This window comes from Sus scrofa, chromosome 18 (genome assembly GCF_054392235.1).
Source record: "Sus scrofa isolate SSC_HxYL_T2T_F1_AM1 chromosome 18, Sscrofa_HxYL_maternal_Yorkshire_Landrace_v2.0, whole genome shotgun sequence".
In the NCBI taxonomy this organism is placed as follows: domain Eukaryota; kingdom Metazoa; phylum Chordata; class Mammalia; order Artiodactyla; family Suidae; genus Sus; species Sus scrofa.
In genome coordinates this window covers 57,134,816-57,162,724 of record NC_139400.1, presented here as the reverse complement: position 1 = coordinate 57,162,724, position 27,909 = coordinate 57,134,816, and the positions used below count along the sequence as shown (strand labels likewise).

General features: G+C 44.1%; 1 long non-coding RNA gene across 3 annotated transcripts in view; it reads left to right on the top strand.

Annotated features, from left to right (window-relative positions):
* LOC146395072 (uncharacterized) overlaps positions 1-27,909 on the top strand; it is a 198,452-nt gene that overhangs the window by 20,660 nt on the left and 149,883 nt on the right. Inside the window, exon 1 of one of the 3 annotated variants that reach the window (XR_014834020.1) lies at positions 22,342-22,722. The exons of the other annotated variants lie outside the window; for them this stretch is intronic. This is a non-coding gene — a long non-coding RNA (uncharacterized LOC146395072). Of the gene's footprint in view, positions 1-22,341; positions 22,723-27,909 lie in introns of those variants that run through there. 3 annotated transcript variants of the gene reach the window in all.

Here is a 27,909-nt window from a genome sequence, read left to right as displayed (position 1 = left end):
AGGTTCTCTTTAACTGGCTTCCGTTAAGACTGAGAGTAAGGCTAAGAAGAAATATGGGAGACTTGAGAAGAGAGGTGAAGGTATTAAATATTCATCTAGGAGACTGGGAAATTGAATGGACTCAGTAAGGAGCATAGTATTATTGGGTAATACACAACAGCTGCTTAAGGTTTGTGGTCACGTGTTTATAGTCCGGTCTGCAGGATCATGTGGTTTTCTCCATCAAGACTTAGTTTGCAGAAGAAAGGGTGGGGGAAAAACTGTAATTGCAATGTATACTTGTAAGGATAACCTGACCCCCTTGCTGTACAGTGGGAAAATTAAAAAAAAAAAAAAAAGATTAAAAAAAAAAAAAAAAGACTTAGTTGGCTGGCATGCAGGCATAAAGTGAGTGGGAACTTGGATTTAACCAGGGTAAGGTTTTTTCCAGGTGCATGACGAGAAGCTGAAGGTACGTACAAGGACGTGATTATGATGGTGGACTAAGAAAGTTAAACGGCTGTCCTAGTCCATTCAGGCTGCACAAAATACCAGAGACTGGGTGCCTTAAAAACAGAGTTATAAACAGCAGAAATTTATTTATTTGTTTGTTTATTTCTTATAGTTCTGAAGCATAGTCAGGGGAGGCCCTCTTCTGGCTTGCAGGCTTCTGGTTGTGTCTTCACGTGGCAGAAGGGAAGAGGGCGCTCTGTGGGGTTTCTTTTACAAGAACTTAATCCCACTTGTGAAATTAAGCACCTCGCAAAGGCTCACCTCCTAATACCGTTCCATCGGGCATTAAGATTTCAACATATGAAAAAAAAAGATTGCAACATAAGGAGTTCCTGTTGTGGCTCAGTGGTTAACGAATCCAACTAGGAACCATGAGGTTGCAGGTTCGGTCCCTGCCCTTGATCAATGGGATAAGGATCTGGCATTGCCATGAGCTGTGGTGTAGGTTGCAGACGCGGCTCTGATCTGGCGTTGCTGTGGCTCTGGCGTGGGCCGGTGGCTACAGTTCCGATTCGACCCTTAGCCTGGGAATCTCCATATGCCTCAGGTGTGGCCCTAGAAGAGGCAAAAAGACAAAAAAAAAAAAAAAAATGAAGTCTGGGGAGACACAGATGTATTCAGACCGTAGTACTGAGTATGGAGGAAGGCGAGGGCATGAAGATACAGAAAATAAGATCTGGGCGTGGTCCTGGGGGATGGGAATGCTGTTGGGGTTGGGTTTCCTAGTGAGCAGGAAAGTGAGGGGTGATGGTCAGGGAGGGGGATGGTTGAGGCTGGGATAATGGAACGATATCTGTTATCAGTATTGCCAAGGTCCAGGCTATGACCTTGGCCGTGGATGACTAAGGTGGGGGAGAACGGGGAAGGTCATGGAGGGATGAAGTAGCAAAGCACCAGGCGTTAGTACATTGACCACGTGGAAAATGAGAAAATGAATTGCAGTAAGATTGGCTTAGAGGGAGCGGTAGTGAGCGAGGAACCAGAATCTTAAAAGACTGAGAAAGAATGACCTAGAAGGGAGGTGATAGTCTATTGACAAGAGAGCAAAGATCAAAAGATGCTGGTTTTTGTCTGTGTGTTTGTTTTAGGGAAGAGGGAGAATTGTGGTCTTGAGGCAGCAAGAGGAGAAAAGAGAACTGACGGAGGGCAGGGGCGTGAGAGGGCAGCCGGGCTGGAGCGGGTTGGAGGAGCAGCTCTTCAGGGGAGAGCCGGTTGCAGTAGAGCAAGTGGTGAAAGAAATGCTGGGATTTTGATGATGACTGAGCGTGGGTGAAAAGTCAGGGAAGGCGCAGCGACACATTGGAGATGGAGTCGGAGCGGGGGTACTGAGAGCTGTGTGGGGCATGAGAGTTCAGAGCCTGAGGGATGGCTTGAGTGTCCCGGATGGACTTTTGTGGCACCAGCTGCAATCAGGCAAAGTGAGCATACCTGCCAGTCAGGGCTGTGTGTTTGTGGGTATGGTCTTACCTAGAGCTCTGCAGTTTTTTAAGTAATTCTGTTTTTGCCCATGCTGCTTTTTCTTTCTCATCTGTCTGTTACAGCCTTCCTCACTGGGTCAGTTCCTGTTCATCCTTCAGCTACAGGAGATCTGTAGGAACCCCTTCAGTGCTCCTGTAATACTTTGTAAATAACTCTCTTAAAACTCTTACCACTTTATTCAATTTTCTTTTTTAGGGCTGCACCTGTGGCATATGAAGTTCCTGGGCCAGAGGTCAAATTGGAGCTGCAGCTGCTGGCCTAGCCACAACCACAGCAACGCTGGATCCTTTAACTCACTAGGCGAGGCCAGGGATCAAACCTGCATTTTCATGGATACTAGTTGGGTTCTTAACCCACTAAGCTATGATAGGAGCTCCAAAGGTGACTGTTTTTTAATTTTAATTTTTTTTTTTGTCTTTTTGCCTTTTCTAGGGCACATGGCATATGGCAGTTCCCAGGATAGGGGTCCAATTGGAGCTGCAGCCGCCGGCCTACGTCACAACCACAGCAATGCCAGATCTGAGCTGTGTCTGTGACCTACACCACAGCTTATGGCAATGCCAGATCCTTAACCCACTGATCGAGGCCAGGGATGGAACCTGCAGCCTCATGGTTCCTAGTTGGATTCTTTAACCACTGAGCCACGTCGGGCTCCTATTTTTAATTTTTGGATATACTTGCAGCATACAGAAGTTCCTGGGCTAGGGATCAAACCTGCACCACAGCTGTAACCAGAGCTACAGAATGGCAATGCCAGGTCCTTAACCTCCTGAGCCACAAGGGAACTCCCACTTACCACTTAACTGTTTATTTATTTATATATGTCTCCATAAACAGACTCTATGCTTCCTGGAGTCAGAGCTGGTCACTTTTACCCTTACGTCCTCTGTATGCTTCTTGGGGTCAGAGCCGGTCACATTCATGCTTATGTCCTCTGTACCTAGAACAGCACATAGCACAGGGTAGGTGAAAGGCACCTGCTTATTGAACTGTTCTCTGCATCCTTGGGAAGAGGTGTGGTTAGAGAGGAAGAGGGGAGAAGAGTGGAAAGAGAACGAGGTGGACACGTGGTAAGGAAAAGATGAAAATAAATGAGAGACTGGGCCAGATGATGAATCACTTTAATATTCTCACTAACGCAGGAGGCAGCGCCATCCATTTGGAGACTAAAGGGGGCCTTGGGAAGAAGGAGCACATCTGACGTCGGCACCATGGAGAGTTGGCTTGGGGGTTAGAGACAATAAATAGCAGGTGGACTAGATCTGCATAAGTGGCATTTTATGGCCTGAAGGAGAAGCAGAGAGCTCTTTGCCCAAGATGGAGATAAGCGTTCGAGACACTGACTCATGAGACCTCATGTGATCAGGGAATCGGAATCAAATTGAAGCCTGTCAGAGCTGTTAAAAATAGGGGGCTTCCTAATTGAATCACAGAGCTCAGGCAATTAAGGCCCTGAAGGGGGTGGCCCAGGTTCCCACAGCTTGTCGGTAGCAGACCAGGTTCTAATGTTGACGGCGTGTCAGAGTTCTATTGGAGCAACGGGAATGGACTCTGGCTTTGCCTAAGCGAAAGGAGCAGACCGGATGCTGGGAACACTAAGAATCAAAGGGAAACCTGCAGAACCAGAGCAGAGCAGACTCTGATTATTTAGATGCCACTTTGTGGTTTTGTCTCTTTTTTTTTTTTTACATTTTAAAAATTAAAGTATAGTTGATTTACAATTTTGTGCCAGTTTCTGCTGTAGGAAAAGTGACCCAGTCACATATAGCCATATATACATACATATACACACGTGTATGTATATGTATGTATATATATACACATTCTTAAAGAAAACTTTGATAGGTGGTCTTACCAAAACTGCATACGATGTAGGAGAGGCATTTTTTTCCCCCAGAATGGCGCTATTTTCGGAAGGTGATAAATGCAGAGCTGTGAAACTAGCAGGTATGCTGTTCTTGACAGTCATGACCGCGCTACAGCATAGCAGCTAAGATAAAGGACTCTAGAGCCAGACTCCTTCTTCTTCCTTAAGGAGCTTGGGGAAAGTACCCAAAACGCTCCATCCCTCAGTTTTTCCTTTTTCTTTAAAAAGGGTATTGTGGAATCTTACCCAAAAGGGTTGTTGAGATTAAATGAGTTAATACATGTGAAGTGCAGAGAGCCTACCCATTGAATTACAGTCGTGTTTAACTGAACACATACTCTTCCCACCCTGCCACGCAGTCGCAGTCACCATAGTGGACAGAGTGTGGAGGCTACTTCTATGGCCACTGCCCTTTCCAGATGCTTGTGCTCATGTAGCTTTTCATTCATCACCTGCTCCTTCCCCTACTCTCCCACCCCATCATGAGCAAGATGGTTGGTGCAGGCTAACGCCCAATGTTTGGCTAATGACAGTATTTCCTTCCTTCCTCCCTCTGTCCCTCCCTCCCTCTCTCTTTCCCTATCTTCCTTCTCTTTTCTTTCTTTCTTTCTTTCTTTCTTTCTTTCTTTCTTTCTTTCTTTCTTTCTTTCTTTCTTTCTTTCTTTCTTTCTTTCTTTCTTTCTTCCTTCCTTCCTCTCTCTCTCTCTCTCTCTTTCTTTCTTTCTCTTTTCTTTCTCTCCCCTTCCATTCTTCAACCTCGTAGCAAAGAATATCCCTTAGGCAACTGTGGTTTAGAGCTGTGATGGGAAAATATATAGATCTTAGAGTTTGAGGTTCCCTGGTATTTAATTATCCTTCCATGAGATCGTTCCCACCGGAGAAGCCAATTCTGCTCAGCCATAGGAGATGCAGGTGGTGGGGCCTGCATGCCAACTGGATACATCCCTGGAAGCTGGTATTTTTGGTGGCCTCCGCAGAGGAGAAAACAAGAAAGGTCTTGCTGGTCAGAATGTGCTCACCGTCGTGGTCAGTTAACAAGCAGCAGTCTGCGTTTGCACATGGGCTAGGTAAACGAAAGCAGCCGATGGTCACAGTGCCCGGGACCCTGACCGCGCTCCGTGTACTGGGCAGTTACAAAGGAATTACATTAGAATGTCATTGTGACATTTCCTAAGAATATTTCTATAATGTGTGAATCAGGACTATGAATAATTTGGTTTATAATAATAGTCTGTATTTGGATGAAATGTTTTTTAAAGTGAAGTATAGTTGATTTACACTATTAGTTTCAGATGTAGCTCATAGCGCTGTAGTAATTTTCACAGGTAATACTCCATTAAAAGTTGTTTCAAGATAATGGCTATAATTACCTCTTCTTTACATATCTCGATTATTTTATATGCAGTAGTTTGTATCTCATACACTTATGCACCTGTCTTGTAAGCCCATACACCTATCTTGCTCCTCCCTCTTCCCTCTCCCTTTTGGTAACCACTTGTTTGTTTATCTATGAGTCTGTTTCTGTTTTGCATACACATTCATTTGTAATATTTATTGAGATTTCACATATAAGTGATAGCATATGGTATTTATTTTTCTCTGTCTTATTTCACTAAGTATAATATTCTCTAAGTCCATCTATGTAGCCAATGGCAGAATTTCATTCTTTGTATGTGGCTGAGTAGTATTCCATTGTGAATGTGTATATATATAATATATATATTTTGATTGCTTCCATGTCTTAGCTATTGTAGATAGCACTGCTATGAACATTAGGGTGCATGTATCTTTTCCAATTAGTGTTTTCGTTTTTTGGGGGAATATACACATATACCAGGAGTGGAATTGCTGGATCATATAGTAGTTCTATGTTTAGCTTTTTGAGCAACTTCACCTGGAGGGCTTGTTAAACCACAGATTGCTGGCCCATCCCCAGAGTTTCTGGTTTAGGAGGTGTGGGTTAGAGCTGAAAATGGGCAGTTCTCACAAGTTCTCAGGTGTTGCTAATGCTGCTAATCTGGGGATCACACTTTGCAAACCAGCGTCCAAGACAGTTGCTGGCGGACGGTAAGTGCACAGTAGGTGCTTTGGATGCATGAATTCATGAATGAAGGGGAGGCAGATTCTCTTTTATATGACCCTGGGAAACTGGGGGAGGAAAAGGGGATTGTTTATCTGCCCCTTCTGCTTCCCTAGGATGAGGAGAAAGTGAGATTTTTACTGAAAGCACGTGGAAAGCTGCCGCACCTTTGCTGCTGCACCTTTGCTGGTCATGGCACTGCCTATTCCTTAGTCCTGAGGCTGTCGGGGAAGCAGGTTCAGGGCTTCCTTCATATGGGAACAGAGGAGACCAAACTTCAGTTTCCCTACTTGCTGTTTCGGGGCAAAAACAGTTAAAACTTTGTATTTCCTATTCCAGAGAGAGCTGTAAAGCTAGTTTTCTGTTCTCTATTACCGGCACAAGTCTTTAAGTTCAGTCTAGCCATTTTAAGGGGAGAAATGACTTCTCAGGTATTTTTCTAGTCTAACAAAATCAATCATAAATTAAAAAAACCATAAGCCAAGGGGAATAAATTAGTAGCTGGTTGAAAAAAATTTAAACTCTTTGCTTAAAGCCATATTGAATTAAAAAATTACATTCATGCAGTCATGTGTTCTATAGAGTTTTCCATGATAGCTTCTGATTAATTTCATGGACCAATAGAAATATGGTCTGTTTCAAACACATTATCAAATGTATATTGATTACTGTAACTGTAACATTGTTGTGTTAGCAATTTGTTTGCAACACATGGGTTTTTTTTTGTTTTGTTTTTAAGTTTCCTGGAGTCTGTGATGAGCCATCAGCTCTCTTATACCTGTTTTTCCAAACCGCTTGAAAAACCGGGGTGGTTGCAAATGGATCAGATGCAAAAGAAGGGGCATTGAGTCAGTGAGAAACCTACTAACTGAATTGTGGAGAAGGAAAGCAGTTGTTGGTTGGTCCTTAACAGTGAATTGGTAGTTGGGCTTTTGGTAGAAAACAGAAAGAAATTAATGGGGAAAAAATGATCAACGTGTCCAGAGAAAGAGCTACATGTTGATCAAAGCCGCGAAGGGGGAACTCAGAATCTCAAGTGGAAGGGAGGGTATTTGGATGTAGAAGGAACCCTTCTTTTGAGTCAAGAGGAAGTGAAAGTGGGCAAGGAAGATGGCAACGGACTGTTTACCTTGTAAAAGTTGAGAGACCTCATCTTAACCTCATTTTATGGCAGAGGAAACCAAAGCCCAGAGAGGGGAAGTGACCTGTGCAAGGTCACCTCATACAAGGTCGGTCCCAGGTTTAGTCCCAGGTCACAGTGCTCCTTCTTCACCCCTCTTAAAATTTCTGAGTCTGGCTAAAGGTTTATCAATTTTGTTTATCTTTTCAAAGAAACAGCTATTAGTTTCACTGATCTTTTCTATTGTTTTCTAGTCTCGAGTTCATTTATTTCTGCTCTGATCTTTATGATTTATTTCCTTCTACTAACTTTGGGTTTTGTTTATTCTTTTTCTAGTTCCTTTAGGTGTAAGGTTGGGTTGGTTGTTTGAGATCTTTCATGTTTCCCGAGGTGGGCTTTTATTGCTATAAACTTCCCTCTTGGAACTGTGTTCATTTCTGACTGTGTGCGTATTTTTTTTTAATATTTTCTATTTCCTGAAATTATTCAGTGTTAAATCAGTTCTTTCCCCTAATTCAGTCGACATTTTTATTACCAATGTTTTGAATTCTTTATCTAGTAAACTGCTTATTTCTGTTTTTTTCTTATTTATTTTCCCAGGTGTTTTCTCTTGCTTTTTCATTTGCGAGTAGTTCTGCCTTTTCATTTTTCTTAACTTTCTCTACCTCTGTGACTTTAGGTAAAGTAGTTACCTATCGTGGTCTTGAAAAGATGTCCTTATGTAGGAGAGAATCTGTACAGTCTGCATGTGCCCAGTGCTTTTGGTGGAAGAGCTGGATTTGATGTGGATACAAGTCCCATCTTTTTCAGGATGTGTTGGCAGCTAACACTGGTGGGGAGTGGGGCTGGAGATGGAAGGGCTGGAGCTGGCGTGGGGTGTGAGGGGTGGGTGTCCTCTGCTCAGGGCCATCCCTGTCCGTAGAGTTTGATCCCAAGTTGCTGGAGCAGAAGCCCTGAGGGTTGTTGTCAAGATGGCTCTGTTTGCTTTAAGCATGTGTTCTTCCTTCTCTCTGTACCAGGACGTTTGCCCCAGAGGAGGGCAGTGTGAAGCCAGCAGGGTCTGTGTGCAGACAGAGATCCCGTGGGCTGTCTGTGTGCGCATCTGTGGCTCTGCTCAGATGCAGCCTCTGGTGCAGGTTCCACCTGTCTCCACCTGTCTCTCGGCTGATCGCCGCCTGCCCCTCTGCTGCCCCCACCCACTGTGGAACTTCTCTGCAGGGCTGGTGGGCTCTGGGTGTGTGTTGGGAGACTGGCTGTGGTAGAGCAGCTGCCCTCAAAGATCTGGGCTGCTTCTGAAGTGCCACTCCAGTAAGTGCCAGCAATAGCCACTGCTTCCCTACCCAAGTTCTGCCTGAGGACTGGCTCACCTCTGTGTCCCATGGTTAAGTCTTTTCCCCCGTTGTGGCGCCCCCAGATCTAGTGCCATGCTGTGTGTGGTGCGGATTGAGTGGGGCTGGGGTGTGTGTGTGAGGTGGTCCCTGGAAACCCAGCAGCCGCTAGATTATACCTCTCTTTGCCGTGTCTCCAGGGCTAGCCAGCCTTGAACACACCTCACAAGTAGGGTCCAGGCTTCCCCAGTCCTTCCCTTTGCCCCAGCAGTCCTCCAACCAGCCCCGGGGTTTGTCTCCTCTGAGGACTGGGATGCCCAGTTTGTGGCTTGACCGGCTCACTCCTCCGGGTGGAGTCACCTGTACCCGGGTCATCTCCCTTTTCCTCTGAGTCTCCTCCAGGGACACAGAGCCTGACTTGACTGCTTTTCTTTTTTATGTGTGTGTACTTCTTACAGCCTTGGTTGCACAGGAATCCGCTGCCAGCTTCCAGTCAGTTTTCAGGGAGAATTTTTCCACATGTGGATGTATTTTTGATGTGTTCACGGGGAGAAGTGGGCTCCATGTCCCCTTTACTCCACCATCTTGTTCTCTCTTTGGATCGAATGTAGTTTCGATGCATTTCCTTACTTCTCCAATGAGGAGATTGGATGGGGTTGTATGTCCTTGGGTGAGTCATTCCACTGCTGAAAACACATTTCCTGATCTGTAGAGAAGAGGGGGACCAAGCATCTATACGCTTCTTCTGATTTCTGAACCTCTTCCTTGTCCCTTTTGAGGTACTCATGGTTATTTTGTTTTCTTTCTTTCTTTAATTTTTGGATTATCACACTCACTTGAATGTAAGTTCTGTGGAAATTAGGACCATGACTTTTTTGGTCCGCATTCTATCTAGCCAATGCTTCTCACATAGTAGATGCTCAATTATTATTTCATGAATAATATTTTTGGGGGCTAATGAAGAGGAGCTATAAATTTTCTGGAGGTTGGTGGGTTTATGACTATTTCGTGCTCATGGTCTTGATATTTTCTGGTACACATGGTACTGCTCAGCAATGGTATTCACTTGATATCTTAAAAAATACCCAGCCCTGAGTCTGTGAAGATACACCATGATTCAGTGGTACATTTGTAGAAGGCCCGTATTAAAGATAAAGACATGGAAATATACATGTCTTAGCCTGGGTGCACTTTGCTGAGCACATGTATGTCAGAACACTTGGCTTCTGCACCTGCGCTCAACCACTAATATTTGAGAATGTTATATTCAGCTTTTATATTTGGCATTTGATGTATGTGTGAGTACTTGAGCTTGTGCCATTGCGTGGTCTGTAAGAGGAAAATGAAATATAAATACATTGACTCTGACCTTGAGTTCATCAATGAAGCCTAAACAGGTTTGCAAAAGAAGCTTTTAGTTTCTTAAAGATATTAAGCTTGCTTAAAGCACTAAAACAACAGAGGCCCAGACCAATTACATCTTATTTTATGAGTCCTGGCAAAGATATATATTTGATTTTTGTTGTTTGTCCTCACAGAGTCCTTTTTTTCTCATAAATTAAGACTGATCAGTCATAGGAACATGAAATTCCATTTATATTCTTAGAATGGCTTGGCTTTTGGTCTTTTAGTTCAAGTTCTGGTGAAATAGAATGGTAGCTATATATAATTAGCAAGTGGACCTTGTCAGGTCTGGTCACATGCACACCCACAGGGGCTGAACCTGAGCCCCAGCCACCACTTTACTTTTTAAAGGAGCTAATAATAACCCTGGCCATGACTGGGGGAGACTGGGAGGCTGTCCCTGACTTCCTAAGGTGCACCCCAAGCCAGCAGAATAAGAGTCTCTGATGCAGAGTGACAGCGGTGGGACTCTGGTAGTCTATAGTTTGTAGAATAGACTTTTTCCAAAGGAGGGAAATGTCTATTGATGTTCTGTCTGATGTCTTAAAGCCTATATCCTTCTTTTCAATACCCCTCATTCCAACGTCAACGTTTGTGTAATGGGTTTCTTAATATAATTTGTGTAGATGGATTCCAAACCTGGAATATTCCAGATAGACCTTTTGAGCCCAGGGAGGAAAAACAGGAAATACGTAGTAAGATGAAAAGACAAATCGGTTGCAGGGCATTAAAGGTTAACATGAGAAAACAATCATCTGGAAGTAAACCCATACTTTGTTGTTGGGTAGTCAAGGCAACAGAATTGCATTTTTTGAGGTTAACCATTCAGTCATAACAGCTTTCTAAATTGTCACAGTCGGAGTTTCCTGTCGTGGCGCAGTGGTTAACGAATCCAACTAGGAACCATGAGGTTGCAGGTTCGATCCCTGCCCTTGCTCAGTGGGTTGCCGTGGCTCTGGCATAGGCTGGTGGCTACAGCTCCGACTGGACCCCTAGCCTGGGAACCTCCATATGCCGCGGGAGCGGCCCAAGAAATGGCAAAAAGACAAAAATAAATACATAAATAAATTGTCACAGTCTAGGAACCTCCAATCCCAGCTCTATTTCTTCTGCTCTCTCTTGGCAGGAAACTTTCTTTAGGATGAGAACAGAAAGGCCCTGGCTCCCGGGGCTGTACACTGACCAAACAGAGCTGGCTGGCGGTGGGTGTTAGCAGAAGAGATGTAAACATTCTTTCCTATACTTTACAACCCAGTACCTACAACGTACTTACGACTTCTTAGGTTCTAAATGTTCTCCTTACACTTGCTTGTGAGGATAGGTCAAGCTAATTTGTCATATTTATTGAACACCCTCTAGGCATAAAACAGTTTGTGGGAGGAGGAGATGACATGAGGAAGTTCTCTAGAAATGATCCATTTTGTTGAGTGAAACCGATACGTAAGCCTGAGTAGGTCTACATTTCAGAAAGGTCACCCTGGAATAGAGGTGAGTTCAGAAGCATGAAGACTATGTCAGAGGCAAGAATTAAAGGTGATTTGAATGAACTCGGCAGCACAAGGGTAGATGGTGGAGCAGCCTGATGAGAGGCTTTTGGGATGGACTCACCAGATGTGATTCAGTGAAAGTGAATCAAAGAGAGGAGTCAACTGAGCTTTCTAGCCATGGAGCCGTATTCCAAAAGGATGAGCATGGAGCCGGTTTAGGAGAGGGGACTTGAATTTTGATTTCAACATGACTGCGGGACATCCAGGTGGTGCCAGAAAGGCAGATGGAAACAACTATTCAGAGCACAGAAGAAAGTTAGAGGTAAGAGAGAAAGATTTAGGAGTCATCAGAGCAGTGGCAGAGCAATGAAATAACCATGCTTAAAATGGTTGTCACTGGAGTGTTTTCCCCAAATGGTGGCTGTGCTCATAAATTTTTCCCTTTGTCACTAGCTACTTCTCGCTAAAAGATTATGAAAAGGGGGGACACAGAAACAAATAAGCCAAAACAATCAACAGCAGAAGTTGGAGTTGTGATTATTATCCATGCATGATGGCACTGGAACTGATTCAGCAAGCGTAGCCTCTGGCTGATGAGGACACTGCAAAGTGTATGCTATGCTGGAATCTGCTCTGGATTAAGCCCACATCTGTGGAATAAGTGTCTTGTAAAAAATGCTGCTGCTTTGACCATAGTCTCTATTATTCCAGGAAGCTAAGGCATTGGGAACTCAACTGGTGAGAGCCATTTCCCTCCTCCTGCTTGGGGCTCTATTGTCCTTCTCGGGAATGCAAACAGGTGCTGAGATTCAGTGCTGATGTGCTTGTGGGGCATTCGGGCATAGGGTGTCAAAGCATTTCTACATGCAGCAACTTTCTGGAGGTGGGAATGCTATCAAAATTTTAATAACCCACAACACTGGACCCCAGTTGAAAGTGAACAGTCCTCTCCTATGTACCAGGGACAAACAGCTGAATTCCCTCTCCATCTTAGACTTGAAGTTCTCTCAATATGTTTTCAAAAGAAAGTAAAAGATTGCTTTGGGGTCTGTTAGGATTTTCAGGTCTTCAAACCTATTTTCTGAGATTCATATGATGTGAGGTTTATTTTAAAGGAGTCTTGGCAAAAGGGTCCTGCTATTCTGACAATACACAGTGCCCTGAAACTTGCCATGCAGCAATCCCTTGCTGCTGCTGCTGACCTTGAGGGACACCTTGGATGAATGCATAGAATGATGGACCATGCATCCCTCAAAATCGTAAGCATTGTTTGGGGTTTAAGCGACTGCTTTGAAGGATTCACTGATGAAGGTAGCATACCACCTAAAGTTCCTGAAGTGGTTCTCCAGTAGGACTGAACGGGACTCTCAGGGGGGCCTCCCAAATGACACTGCTCTCCTCAACAAGAGGGCATCTTCATGTACTGCAGAAACTCAGGGGCACTTCTAATCCAAAGGCTGTCCACCCTATACAGCTTACAAAGCCAGAGGACTTTGGAAGTACTGCTGCCGATCAGGTTCCACGAAGTACACTTGGTGACTCTCGGGGCTGCCTTAGGGCTCTGGGTGAAGGTGACTTGGTTCCAGGGAACTGGGGCTGAGGAGCACATTTCAGCGTTGTTTCCTCTGAGGGACCCAGGCAGGGCTGCCTCAAGGGTGACCTTTCTGAGACTGCAGACAGCAGAGAATCTGTGTGGCTCCCAGACCCTGGCTCTCTTCAAAGGTTAAAGAAGAAACAGGAGACGGGGATCAATGTTTATAGGGTAGAGCGCGTCCTGTTTAGGAGGGGCATCAGAAATCTCCTTGTCTTAACCTTTTCATTAACCAGAGAGATAAAGTGACTTGCCTGATACTGTCTAGACAGTGGCAGGCCTGAGACTAGAAGTGTAAGCGGCTCCTTTGTCAGCTGAAGCTCGCCTGCTCTTCTAAACCTGATTACAGCAAGAGAGTAAAGATGAAGGCGTATAGGATTGGAACTGGGAAACGTGCATAAAGTTCTGAGTTACTTCTAGCTAGACCTGCTGTAAAAGTGGGTCTCATTTGACTTGCGGAGTTTGTACCTCGTAGATTCACCAAATGGGGACAAGGGGCTTATTTTGGAGGTGCCATTTGCTGAATCTCTCTCAGACCACTTGTCATGGGCATTATAACAAAGTGTTACACTGATGGTATCAAACTGCTTGCTGCCAAGAGCCAGGGTACCACTGCCCAAGCAGCTTCCAAGGGCTGGCAGGGATGAGGTGGTAGGATCTGCTTGGAGTCTTCTGTCAGGTGGATGCTGCTCTTACTGGGAGGACCAAAAAACCAAATGATTGTTCTGACTCAGTCACTCTTGCTGCAGGGTGTTTCGGTTTGTTTGTTTTGTAATTAACCCTTAGGAAATGATCAAAAAAGTTCTAGAAAGAAAACCAAATGTTTTCCTCTTTCACACTGCATTTGTTTGGAATAGTTGGAGAGACTGAACTATGGTAAAAATAATTCAAAGTATTTTATTTATTTTCCTTCTTTCTTCTTAGGGTTGTACCTGCAGCACTTGGAGGTTCCCGGGCTAGGGGTCGAATCGGAGCTGTAGCCATTGGCCTACACCACAGTCACAGAAACACCAGATCCAAGCCGTGTCTGCGACCTACAACACAGCTTACAGCAATGCTAGATCCTTAACCCACTGAGCGAGGCCAGGGATTGAACGTGCATCCTCATGGATGCCAGTCAGGTTCGTTTCTGCTGAGCCATGACGGGAACTCCAGAATCAGAATATTTTAATGCACTAGGTCCTTAGGGGACCCTCCAGGATACCTCTGAACATGACATCAATGGTTTTGCGTTTTTTGTGTCTCCACATGATCTGCTTTCGCTCTCCCAACAGGCTTCGTCAAAAGCTGTCCTTTGTTACAGGGGCTGAATGCTTGTTTCTGAATGATATCTTTTCCCCCCACCTTATCCATGCTGACTATGGCTATGCTTGCATGACAACACTTGTGCCAAGTTCGGATGTGCTACTTACCAAGCTACTTAGGAAAGCCCATCCGTTATCTCCATGGATGCAGCCTGAACACAGAATCCCTTAAAAACCTGTGTTTTTGTGCTCAACTTGCCATAAGACAGCTGCCCAGATCTGTGCTGCTTCTGATGGTGGGTCAGTTGCACCAGTCTGCAGCCGGAGAGAGGCTGGCTCTTGGGACACAAGGACCTTGTGTTGAATTGCACCTGGACCTTTATGAATTCACGTTATTGGAACCGAAGTAGTTCTACCGCTGTTCTAGAAATCATGTTTTCATTCTTGCCTAATGAAACAAGCTCTCAATTGCCATTATTTTTCAGCTTTAGGTTTTGAGGTATTTTATGGTAGTCTTTAAGGTGTATTTAGAATTTATAGCAGCAAAAGGGAAGGAAACTAAAAATCATTGTCTGTCATTTGCTAGTTCACAGCTGTTTAATATAGGGCATAACTACTACTGCTTTCTTTAACTTTTCCTTGGCAGACATTGCTAATCGATCCTAGCACTCTTTCACTGAACCTGAATAAGACTTCACAGTCTTTCTCAGACCAGGAAACCACTGGTCTGAATTGAACATAAAATGAAACCCTTTGTTATTCCAGTGTGAGGTATTTAGTATGTATTTCATTTTGTTCTTGCCACAAAGATTCAAGCAGCCCATATTACTCCATACAGTTGTACAAATTGAAGCTAAAGTTATTTATGTCACTCAATCACATTTATCTTATCTAAATCTAGGTTTCTTAGACAAATTCCATGTTGTCTGTACTACACTATACAGATTCTCATCCAAAGACATGGTTTATGGGGCTTCTGGATCAAAACATATTATCAAATACAGACATCCCCTAACTTTTGAGGAGGTTTTGTTCCAAAAGTTCAGGTAGTAATGGTAAAAATCAACTCCTGTACCCCACTTGGTATCTGCTTTCCCCGAGCTCTGGGAACAGGCAGTTGCAGAAGAAATCAGCCACATCTCAGCCTCTTGCTCCTTGGCTTGTCTGTTCATTTATTCCATAAATATTTACCGAGTGCTTAGCGCCATGGCAGGTGTTAAGTAGAGAGTAGTGAATGAAATAAGTATGATCTGAACTTGCACAGAACTTACAAGCTAGTAGGGCAGACTGACATTAAAACAAACAAACAAATATATAATTTCTAACCATTGCGTATTGCAAGAAGATGAACAGACCTGTGATAGAATATACAGAAGAGAAACTTAAGTTTCATGGAATGACGGCTTAAAATAGCTCCATGGCAAACACATTTAAGCTGATCCCCAAAGGACTGGCAGGAGTTAACGAGAAGAAAAACGGGGGACACGTATTCCTGAAGAGGCAACTGCATGTGGGAAGACCCTGAATTGGCAAAGAGTTTGGCTTCGTCAGGAGGGTCTTGTTTGTTTCTCTAGGAATCTTGCCTTCGTCTTGCTAGTCCTTGGCCAGGGAGAAAGTGATAAATCTACTCAGATATTTTCACAGATGTTGGCAGAAAATGTCAAAGGTAGCCATGCTTAGAAAACACCCATGACTTCACGTAACACTCATAGCCTGCGGAGGTTTTCTATAGAATGACTTCTCAGGAATGTGGTCAGATAATCCAAACTGAAGAAGATGTTTTGAGCCAGGCTGCAGTCTATCTGGTGCCCCTTTGTAAATAACAGGGTACTCTGTTCCAGATTTTCAGGAGCAGATCCTATAAAGTGGTTCAACAAAATCAGAGAGAAAAAGTAACTCTGACTGTCCACAGCCTCTGTTCTCTGTTCATTCTGCTTCGTGTACCAAATGGATGGAGCAAACAAACCCTCTCTAGCCCTCCACAATAAAGACCAAGGGGTGGGATGGATGATGCCCTAATTAGCAGGGAGGAAAGCTAGAGAGCCAACCAATGCCATCTTTTTGTGTGAGGGGAGGTGCTAGTAACAGACCTTCCTCTGAGCACGTGTGAGTTAAAAGAGGGCAAATATAAAATATATGCTAGATATTTGAAAACAGTCGATGACGGCATACTTTTGAAGACTCATGCCATGAAACAGAATGAAATCAGAGGGAAGAGCTAGAAAGAATCCCATAGGCAATGCAATAAGGCAATTAAATAAGAGGTAAGCTAACTAAATACTTCAGCTAAGTCATTAAATAAAATATAAAAAACTGATAAAACTAGAGATATAGATACAAAGGAAGCCTTCAGGGCTTAGAAAATCATCTAAGGAAGCAGTACCATTTGTAGAATTTAAAATGGCAGCAGAAGCAATAGAGAAAACAAACTCTGATCTTCTAGAAAACTATACGCGGATACTAAGTTTATGCCCAGGGACGTATTTATCACTTGGATGCTGCCAGTTAAGGAGTGGTGCCCGGGAGAGTACCAGGTATGTGGAGGTGGGAGAGAGGCTTCTCTAAAGATGGAAATATCCAGAGCCTCAGAGACTCTGGGCTCAGAAAGTGAAGGATTGCTCAATCTGTGTTTATTAGCGAGCATCACACGACAAATATTACGTTAATAACCATGTGGGTAAAGTGGATTTTAGCTCGTTGAAATTTTTACTTAGATAATCCATACGCAACTGTTAAAAAAAAAAAAAAAAAAAAAAAAAAAAAAAAAAAGGTAGTACAGAGAAACTTTGTGTCCCCAGTTCTCCCCATTGGTAGCATCTTATAAAGTTCAACCAAATATTGACTTCGATACAATACACTGATCTTCCCTGTGCTAATGTGGATTTAAAGGTTCTGGAAGCAACACATAAAAATGAGGCTCCCTTCCTTGGACTGGCTTCAGATCTAAGAACCTCCACTGAGTTGAGCATCAAACAATCCTGTCAATATACAGATTCATGATTGTGAAAGTGCTTTGGACAACACCGGCTTGGAGAAGGAACTTCATGTGTATCAGCTCAATCTCAGTCTGAAAACCCCTTGGGCATGAAAAATATGCTTGATAACAGTTGTCAGCAAGGGTTCCTCGAGCCTCGAAACCGTACACATTGTCCAAAACACTGAGACCGTTGTGTTCTGTTCCCTATTCAAAGTAGATCATGGGATGGAAAACAGGGTAGCATAATTTTTCCATTCCTCAGAGAGTAACTAGCTGTTTAGTATGGCCCAAAGCAAGGTATAAACACTGATCCAAGACTAATTACCCTCACCTTCGAGGGGCATTAAATCATTGTAATCAAAGGGCACAACAAGAACAGAGTGGTCAGCTGCTTAGTCGTATCACACAAACAGGGTTAAGTGGTAGCTCGAGACACAGTGTGCAGTATCGGGAGCTCTTTACGACGTTCTGCTGTGGCCCCACCAAGAAGAGAGATGGAAATTGAATGTTCGCAAATGGCCTTAATTCAGGTGCTCAGTATGACTCGTTCTGAACGTTGAAAGGAAGGGAACATTGAAAATAAATTTCCAACGCAGGAAATCGCAAATATGCTGGGGAATTCACGGATTCTGCATACAGGATGGCATTGTTAGCAACCAAGCCCTTGATTCATGTTCTTGTGAGTTGATTCACTGGTTACCAAGGTGCATCTCTGCTTGGTTGAGGGACCCCTTTTGAGAGTTGCACATACTGAGTGTGGGCTGTTTTTCAGTGTTGGGTCTGTGACTGGTAAAAAATGCCAAGCCAAGTTTAACCGAAAGCCTTTAAGGAATAGTTTCTCTCTCAAAAGTATTGTTTCTCTCAACGGTTGATTTCACCGTCCCTTGTGATAATCACAAAAAGCCTCGCTTCCGACGGCATCCACCTAAATCTGATGGGAACCCCCTCCTGCTTTTCCCCTTTCCCTGCCAGTCAAGAAGATTCTAATTGCTGTTTGTATTATAAAAAAATAGTAATTTTTTTTTCATTTTTAGACCAAAAAATTACATTATGATATTGCCTGTGCTCCTTGACTCAGTTCCAAAATTATGGTTTAGGCTTTTGAATTCTGGGTTTTGTGGTAGCCTACAGGAACACAAGCACAAGCTGAGCACTCCAGGGAAAACTTAAGCAGGCTGTTTCCACTTGCCTTGTTTGGCTGAGCTAAATGGTAATATTTCAGCTCACATCATCTCACTGCATTTCCCAGGAGCCCCTCTCTGATCAATAGGCAGTTCCTTGACAACAAGGTTTAATGTAATATCTCACTGTGGCCATTATTCTGGTGTCAAAGAAAATATGACAAAAAAATACAACCCACTGTGGTTTTTTCTGGTCTTTTTTAGGGCCGCACCTGCAGCATATGGGGTCAAATCAGAGCTGCATCCACCACCCTACTGCAATGAGGGATCTGAGCCGTGTCTGCGACCTGCACCACTGCTCACAGCAATACTGGCTCCTTTACCCGCTGAGCAGGGCCAGGGATCCAGCCCTTGTCCCCATGGATACTAGTGGGGTTCGTTACTGCTGAGCCGCAACGGAAACACCGGAACCTACTATTTTCATTCATCTGCATAAATTTTCTCTCTGGCTGGCACTAACACAAAACAAAAACTGCAGTATCAGCTTCAGGTCTATAGTCCATGTGGGTAGACTCAGAGGGTTAGTCTTGGAAGGGCCTTAGGAATCTATTTGAGTTTCCTCATTTGACTGATGAATAAATGAAATTAGAACCCATGTTTTCCTGACTGCCAGTCCAAAAATATTTCCAATATATCAAGGATTTCCATGTGTATTTTTGATGGTTCATTTTATTTAATAAACAGATAAAATTGGAGTTCCTGTCGTGGCGCAGCGGTTAACGAATCCAACTAGGAACCATGAGGTTTCAGGTTCGGTCCCTGGCCTTGCTCAGTGGGTTAATGATCCGGCGTTGCCGTGAGCTGTGGTGTAGGTCACAGACTCGGCTCGGATCCCGAGTTGCTGTGGCTCTGGTGTAGGCCGGTGGCTACAGCTCCGATTGGACCCCTGGCCTGGGAACCTCCATATGCCTCGGGAGCGGCCCCAGAAAAGGCAAAAAAAAAAAAAAAAAAAAAAGACAAAAAACAAAAACAGATAAAATTGAAATGGATACATAACATTTCAAAACATGTCCATAAAAGTGCTTCACGAGAACTCTGTAAGGTAGAGACTATCATTTCCCTCATTTTAAAAATAAGAAAATGAGGCTTAGATGGTTTATGAGACTCTCCAGGAGGTGGCAAAGCTGAGACTGACCTGAGGTTTTTGACTCCAAAAACCTTAGTCTCTCCACTGGAATGTGCAGGAGAAAAATCAAGCAGATCGTTTCAGGCATCTTGGAACACGGTGTCTGTTTTCATTTGCAAACCATTTGCATTTGTCCACGAAGTAAGCAGCAGGTCTTGTTGTCCATGAAGGCAGCAACATGACTTTGTAGGCAATTCCACCTCGTATTATCACTACAGGTTGCGAAGTTGCCATAGACTCAGTGCTGTCACTTACTAGGTCTGTGATCTTGAGCAAGATCTTTAGGCCTCAATTTCCTAATTTGACAAAGTGGGACACTAACATCCAGTGCACAGGGTTTTTATAAGGACAAAGGAGATGACACGTTTAAAGAACTGGCACAGTGCCTGCCCCGCAGCAGACCGCAGCAAACGGGACTTATTTCCGATTCTAAGGGAGGGAGGGAAAGGCAGTACTTCCGGAGTTTCAGGCTGAAACTGTGCTTTGGAGCAAACTTTTTCTGAGGTTATGAATTCTTAGTTACTAACCCGAGTGGTAAAAGGGCCAAGAGCAACCACCCTAAGAATGTAAACAGGACTTGTAAACATTACATCAGCAGACTAAAGGTTGATGATCCACCAAAGGCAAGCAGGTATAGCAAATGGAAAATATGAGGACAGCACATTCAGGAAAGTGGAATAAACGGAAACTATGATGCTAGAAAGGAGGAATAGTAGGATGGTGATTAAAATCAGTACAGTTGGGTTAAACTCACGGTGGTGGGGTGAAAATTGTACCATGAAGATATTCACATCCTAATGCCTGGAACCTGTGAATTTTACCTTGTATAGGAAAAAAAAAAAAAAAAGATTTTTGCAGATGTGGTCAAGGATTTTTCAGAAGGGATTACTGTTCTGGATTATCAGGTGAGCCCTAGGTGCAATCATAAGGGTGCTCTTATAAGAGAGAGGTAAAGGGGGAATTGATGCAGAGAGAAGGGGAGAAGGCAGTGTGACCAGGAGGCAGAAATTGGAAGAGTATGGCCATAAGCCAAGGAATGCCAGCAGCCCCCAGAAGCTGAAGGAGGCAGGGACCATCTTAAGAACCTTGATTTTGAGTCAATGAAATTGATTTCAGACTTCTAGCCTCCTAAACTGTGAGATAATAAGTTACCACGTTAAACCACCAAGTTTTTGGTAATTTGTTCTAACAACCATCAGAAATGAAAACACTCACAAATTAGAAAAGAGTGTATCTTAGCAAAAAGTTAAAAGTTTGAATTCATAAAAATAATTTTCAAATTTGAGAGTATAATAGACTTGATAAAAGTCAAAGAATCAACATTGTGCAGTCTATTTTTGTTGATTGCAATGCAACAAGAATAGAAACTAATCAGACAGATATGGCTAAAAATATTTCCTTTATCTGGAAACTAAAGAACCTATCCCCAAATAAGCCTTGGGTTAAAAAGGAATTATAAGAAAAATGACAGAATAGTTTGAACTGAAAGACAATAAAAATATTGCATGCTAGCTTTTGTAGAACATGACTAAAGGAATCCTTACAGAGTAATCTATAGTTCTAAACATTTTTATCAGTAAGAAAAACATTAAGCTAATCTAAGCTGAAAATTCAAGAATTTTTTGAAAAGAATGAAACCCCCAAACCAAAAAAGAAAACAAGGGTAAAAAATGATGAACAAGAAAATAGTAACAAAAATAAAAATAGAGGAGTTCCCATAGTGGCTCACTGGTAATGAACCCAACTAGTATCCATGAAGACACAGGTTTGATCCCTGGCTCCGCTCATTGGGTTAAGGATTCTGTGTTGCTGTGAGCTGTGGTGTAGGTTGCAGATGCGGCTGTGGCATAGGCTGGCAACTATAGTTCTGATTCAGTTCCTAGCTTGGAAACTTTCATATGTCATGGGTGCAGCCCTAAAAAGAAAAAAAAAAATAGAGAAGATTATCAAAATCAAAAGCTGTTTCTTTGAAAGAATTAGTGAGTGAATGGATATGGCAACTTCGATCAAAGAAAACAGAAAGTAAAGTTGAGGTCTGGAATGTTCCAGGGAAAATAACCACAGACAGAACAGACAGTAGAAAAATAATAAAAGAATTATGGACAACAAAGTCAATAGAGAAAAAATCAATTGTTTAATAAATCATGTTAGGAAGCTTGGCTTACTATTCGGAAAAAAAACAACACCAACCAGATCTCTCCTGACACGTTTGGACTCCGTGTTTCTCTGACTTCACATTAAGGTAAAACTGTGAAGAGAATACAGATTATGTTTTTATAACCTAAGGATGGGAGAAGGACGTCTCAAACCCCCAGGAGGTAATTCATAAAGCAAAATTCCCATAGGTCTGATTATATTTTTAAAAATAAGGATTTCTAAGGAGGAAACTATGGCCAGTGTTAACAAAGGACAGATTTGGAGACGATATTCGCAGTTTCATCAATTGACAAGCAAAGGCAGTAACCTCAAAGGAAAAACGGGCAAAGGTAATACACATGCACTTCACAGGAGATGAACTGCTAATGGCTGAGATGCTTACAAGGAGATGCTCAAACGTCGTGTTTAGGGAAATGCGAGGGAAGGTAGAATGAAATACTGCTTTACCGTGTATCAGAGGGGCAATAACTAGAAAGTTGGATTATGTTAAACATGGGAAGGAATGCGGAGCTATAGGACCCCTTGTACACCACACCAAGGGGTGTACACCCCTTGTACACCCCTTGTACACCTTGTACACCACCCCTTGTGGCTGTGTGAGCGCAACCTGGCAGACTGAGCCGCGGTAAGACGTGTATCCTCTGTGACCCAGGGGTGCTCTTTCTGATTAGACAGCACTCCGGGAAGTGCGAGGTAGTCTAGTGTTACTGCATCAGGTCTGGCTGCTGGCCACTTGGAAATCAGGGGAGAGGGGGAGAGGGGGAGGGGAGGGGGGAGATGTTGGTAGAAAGGAAAGTTGCTTTTAATCAGAATGCTGGCCATCTGGGGAGACGGTGGAGTCTCTGTGCCCCAGAAACCACCTCTGAAGTTGCCGCTCGGCTGTGGAAGTTTTTAAAGGGAACAAGGGCAGTGATCTCACTTGATCGTTGAGCTATAGGGGGTCAGAGTCATCGCCGACCCTCTCTGTGTCCAGGCTCACGTGCAGGCTTGTGGACTTGTGATTTTTCTTTAGATGCTGTCTCATTCACAGTTTGTTCATGAGCTTCCTGAAGGGGAAGCTGGGGAAGAGACCGGTCCTCTGTTGGTCATTTATGCTTCATTTCTACTACTTTGATCTGCAGGAAGAGCCGTCAGGTTAGGCAAGATATTGTGTAATCGAAGGATCTGAAGAGTGTGCTAAGAGCTGAGGGTGAGTAGAGTACGCTGTGTGTGTGTGTGTGTGTGTGTGTGTGCGCACACGTGCGCCTGGGTTACAGTTATAGCGACAAGACCAAAGGGGTGTCCTGCAGAGAGCGCTTTCCCACAAAGAGCTCCTTCCTGCCCAAAGCTGCTTCCACCCCGTAGCCCTCCCTGGGGTGACAGGCGAGTAAAATGTGCCTCGTGGGCAGTAGCTGCACATGCGCAGACCAGACGCCGGCGCAGAAACGCGGATAAGCCTTCCACCGAATTCGCTCTCCCTGGTGTCTTCACGGCTGGCTGCCTCTCCTGGTTGGGATTCAGTATAAATCCTGCCCCCTCAGAGAGGCCTGCTGCGGTGGATTGAACACGGCCACGAATGCTCTGCTTCTCCCCTCCCCGAGCCGGGGAGCTGCTGAGTAACAGGTCCCACTCGGCGGGAACACATGCTGGGGGGGAGCCCGCCGTCTGTCCATCATCTCGGAGGAGCTCCCGCCTCACCGGCCAGCCCCCGCTGCGCTCTCATTGCAGCCACAGCGGGAGCCTTGCTGAGCCCATGAAATACAATAATGCCGCCTTCTAGGCTGCTGACGTGGGGCGTTTGTTGTGCAGCCACATCCAGCGGGATACGCTTCCATAGTCTTTACTTAAATGTACACCCAGGGCCTGGCAGGGCGTCTGCTTCTGATATAACATTTGTTCAATAATTGAGAAAGGTTAGTTGGCCAAAATTGTCTCGAACCTTCTTCTCTGATCTCCCAGTTCTGAGGTCTGACTCTCACCTACAACATCGGCCACTTCAGACACAGAGGGAGCACTAGCCACATGCATTCTGGAAACTCAGGGTTTTCTGCAGTGTGGTCACATCCGTGCAACTTGGGGTCAGGATACTACCAGTTCTCCTAGCGATTTGCCATTGCCCCCCTTCTCCCCACTCACCCTCCTCCCAAGGCCCATCATTCTTTTGCTGCCAGAAGCTGAGGAGAGGCTTCCCTTGCTTGAGGTGTCTCGTGGATGCCATGCATGGTCTCTGATGGCAGGGTCACTCACTGTGCTGTCTGCAGCTGGTGGATGCGCCTCAGCTACGGGCAGTTAAGGGACAGTTTGTCGGGAGGAGTTGGTGATGACTCCTCACCATTTTGGTGGACCCCTCTCTTGCTTGACGTGTATTTTATTGAGTGAAATCCCTTGCATTCATGGGAACAAATGTAAATTCCATTGTTCTCATCATTTGGTGACAGGCAGTTTCCTGCTGAACTGAAAAGTTATTTAGAAGACTCAGAATGTCTCTAGGCGTGACTCATCCCTCGCTTTGGTTTTGCACATCCCTGACATGCACTGTGCTTGTGTGTGCACATTTAGTCTCTGCTGGATGACAGAATCTTGAGGGCAGATTCCAGGTTTTATTTCTTTTTTTTTTTTTGTCTTTTGTCTTTTGTCTTTTGTTGTTGTTGTTGTTATTTCTTGGGCCGCTCCCGCGGCATATGGAGGTTCCCAGGCTAGGGGTTGAATCGGAGCTGTAGCCACCGGCCTACGCCAGAGCCACAGCAATGCGGGATCCGAGCTGCGTCTGCAGCATACACCACAACTCACAGCAACGCCAGATCGTTAACCCACTGAGCAAGGGCAGGGACCGAACCCGCAACCTCATGGTTCCTAGTCGGATTTGTTAACCACTGCGCCACGACGGGAACTCCCCAGGTTTTATTTCTTTTTGCAATCCTCAGAGCACCAGCGAGCCCTGTCAACATAGTGGGTACTCTACAAATATTTGTGGATTTCAAAAGCATAGCTTATCTTTCATCTTTTGATGTCTTTCACATCTATGGATACAGGGAGTGGTTTTCCTTTTTTTTTTTTTAATGAGAGTTTTGAAGAAAGAGAATTATGGAGGCATTTCTGGTATGTATGAGAAGGTGATGGGAGAGGAAAGAGGATTTCAGGGTTTGCTGAGGGCTCTGCCTTCTTTGCAATTGAAAGGAAAACTCAGAATGTAAACAAAAAAGTATTCTGAAATTACCTTTTTCTTACAGCACATTTTCTCTTGACCCTCTAAGATGGGGTTAAAAGATGTAACTTAGTTTTAAAAATTAATTTACTTATTTTTATTAAAGTATAGTTGATTGGCAATGTTTCATCAAGTTCTGTTGTACAACAGTGACCCAATCTTGCTCATTTCCCTGGGATTCCATTGCTCATCCATCCCAAATATAACAGTTTGCATCCTTAAAACCCCAAAGATGCCCATCCATCCCTCTCCCTACCCTTTCCACCCGGGAACCCCAAGTTTGCTCTTCTTGGGCATAATCTGTTTCTGGTTTTTTTTGCTTGTTTTTTATTTTTAGATAGGATCATCTGTTCCATATTTTAGATTCCACAAATAAGTGATAATTGTCTTTTTCTTTCTGGCTTGCTTTACTTAGTATGAGAGTCTCTAGATCCATCCATGTTGCTGCAAATGGCATTGATTTGTCTTTTTCATGGCTGTGTAAGATTCCATTGTGTGTATATACCACATCTGCTTAATCCATTCCTCTGGCGATGGACATTTAGGTTGTTTCCTTTTCTTGGATATTGCGAATAGTGCTGCTGTGAATATAGGGGTGCGTGTATCTAAAAAAAATGTAACTTAAATGTTAACAGAGTTTGCTAGAGTGGTGTGTGAAATGAATGACTTAGTTTTGAGGGGAACCTGTGGGGCTGTGCTATGCACTAAGTCATGTGAAAAAATCCCATGAAAAAGTTCATTGACTTTTTGTCATCCGTTTTAGCTTTTAAAGAAAACTTACATCCAACTTATGGGTAGTGTTCTAGGTAAGTTTCTGGATAAAACCTTACGGAGAAGTTATTGTATCATAGTTTTCCATTGCTCCTGAAAGAAGTTTCTTTTCCAGATGGGTAAGACTTTTTGTTGTCACATGGAACCACTGGTGAGTTCTCAGTGTGTGGCAGGACCTGCACTGCTGTTGTAGTAGGTGAAGGCTCTCCCTCCCCGCTTCCTTTTTTTTTTTTTTTTTTTTTGTCTTTTTGCTATTTCTTTGGGCCGCTCCTGCGGAATATGGAGGTTCCCAGGCTAGGGGTCGAATCGGAGCTGTAGCCGCCGGCCTACACCAGAGCCACAGCAACGCGGGATCCGAGCCGCGTCTGCAACCTACACCACAGCTCATGGCAACGCCAGATCGTTAACCCACTGAGCAAAGGCAGGGATCGAACCTGCAACCTCATAGTTCCTAGTCGGATTCGTTAACCACTGCGCCACGACGGGTACTCCCCTCCCCGCTTCTGATTGGCCCTGGCATACGGTGTGGAGAGAACTAAAGGTGCAGAGTTAAGAGCTGAGTTTTACTCCTGTAACATAATATCCATGTTGTGTGCAGGGAATCACTCTTTTTCCCCTAGTGTTGCGGGAACTCAGCCTCTGCTCACTGGTGCTGAATAGAAATGCGGAGACAGAGTTTTGGGTGAAAGAGGAAAAAATAGCTTTATTGCTTTGCCAGGCAAAGGAGGGTCACAGCAGGCTAATGACTTAAAGACTGTGCCCCCACCCCTCTTAGGAGAGCTTGGAGGTGGTTTTATAGTTTTGGGAGTGAATAGGGCTGCCGATGATAGGGATGAGTAGGCACAGGTCGTTGTCAAAGTCCCAGTAAGGGACCGTAGATAAAGAGGGGAGCCTGGGGGACTTGGGGAGACCACTGTGAGTTAATAATTGCTCAAGAAAGTCATCAGAACCAGGCAGGCTGGCTTGACTAGTGGCGGTGCCTCAGGTGGGGGATGGGGTGAGGTCTGCATTTATGTTCAAACCAAGGGCAGGAGTTTGAGTTCTGCCTTTCTGCTGATTTGAATACACATCTTACCGAATACCAAGGAGGAGCTACTATTCCCAGAAAGGAAGAGGCGGTCTCTTCCAACCCCCGACTCCCCTTGGATGATAAAACTAGCCCACCAGATCCTGGGGCAGAGCTTGCATCACTCACAAGCGTCCTAGCCTAAGAAATCTATTTCTTGCCGATCACTTTGTCTCTTGCTGAATTCCTTCTGCGTGGAGGCGTAAAGAACCTGAACCTCAGTGAGTTCAGACATTGGATGAGTGATTCTAATTTAAAATGTGGGTTCAAGTCCCAACCTGGGTTTAGGCTGGGACCCAATCAGAGTCCTGGCACCTTGGTTCAAGTCCCAGTCTGGGTTCTGGATGGGTTCAGGCTATTAATGCCGTCAGTTTCACAGGTAAGGATCGGTCGGGGTAGAGGCGAGCTTTAATTGTTTTCAAAGCTGGTGTTCAGTGGTCCGGTGGTCTTCTTTCCAGAGTAAAGACTGTTTTATTAACATCTTCCATATATTGGGGGGTTTGCCTCTACAGGAGAACTCAAAGATACCTTTATCTGTATTCCCTGAGGAGGCACCAAGACCCTGCCCCCAAGCTGCACTATTGTTTCTTGATCGCTCCTCTCTGGCTGATCCCTGCATCTCCTCCTTTCTCTGATTAGTAACGGTTTGAACCGGCCCTTTGAAACTCAGGGAAGGTCATGGAGGCTGAGATTTATTCCCTAAAAACAAGCAATGAAGGACCTAGAGAGGCTTGTGTGCCTGGGAGCACTGCAGGCACTAGCTCGGTTACACCAAATGGTTTACTTATTTGTAGAAAGGATGGACAATCCAGGAACTGTATGCTTGTCATCAGAAGAACATATAATGTGTCTTAATCTCTCTTTATAGGATACTGACACCTGTCCTGGCGATGACAGGCCAGGCCTGACATTGGCTGTGCACGGGACTTGTTGACTGGCTGAACTCCTTCCCTGACTTAACCACCTTGACAGCAGGAACAGAGTTTTGTTCAGAATTTTACTCTTGGTGTTTAATGCCACATCCAGGAAATAAGAGGCATTTGATCATGATTTGATAAATGAATGAAAGATGTGCGGACTTGGTGGGAGACTATATGAGAAAATTGCTTTGGAGAGGTCAGGTGTTTTAGTTAAGATCCTTATTCAACTTCTCTTGTGAATTCTAAATTTTGTCCTCTGTCTTTATAACTAGATTTTCCCAGCTTTGCCAGAATAATCAATGTTTCTTACAATAAGATTGTATGTAAATTTCACATTCAGAAAATTTTGAACTTTTATCAGAGGCCTAATTCTCAGTTTAAAAAAAAACGCAGTTGAGATCAAAACCAAAGTTCCTAAATGAACAGATGACTAGC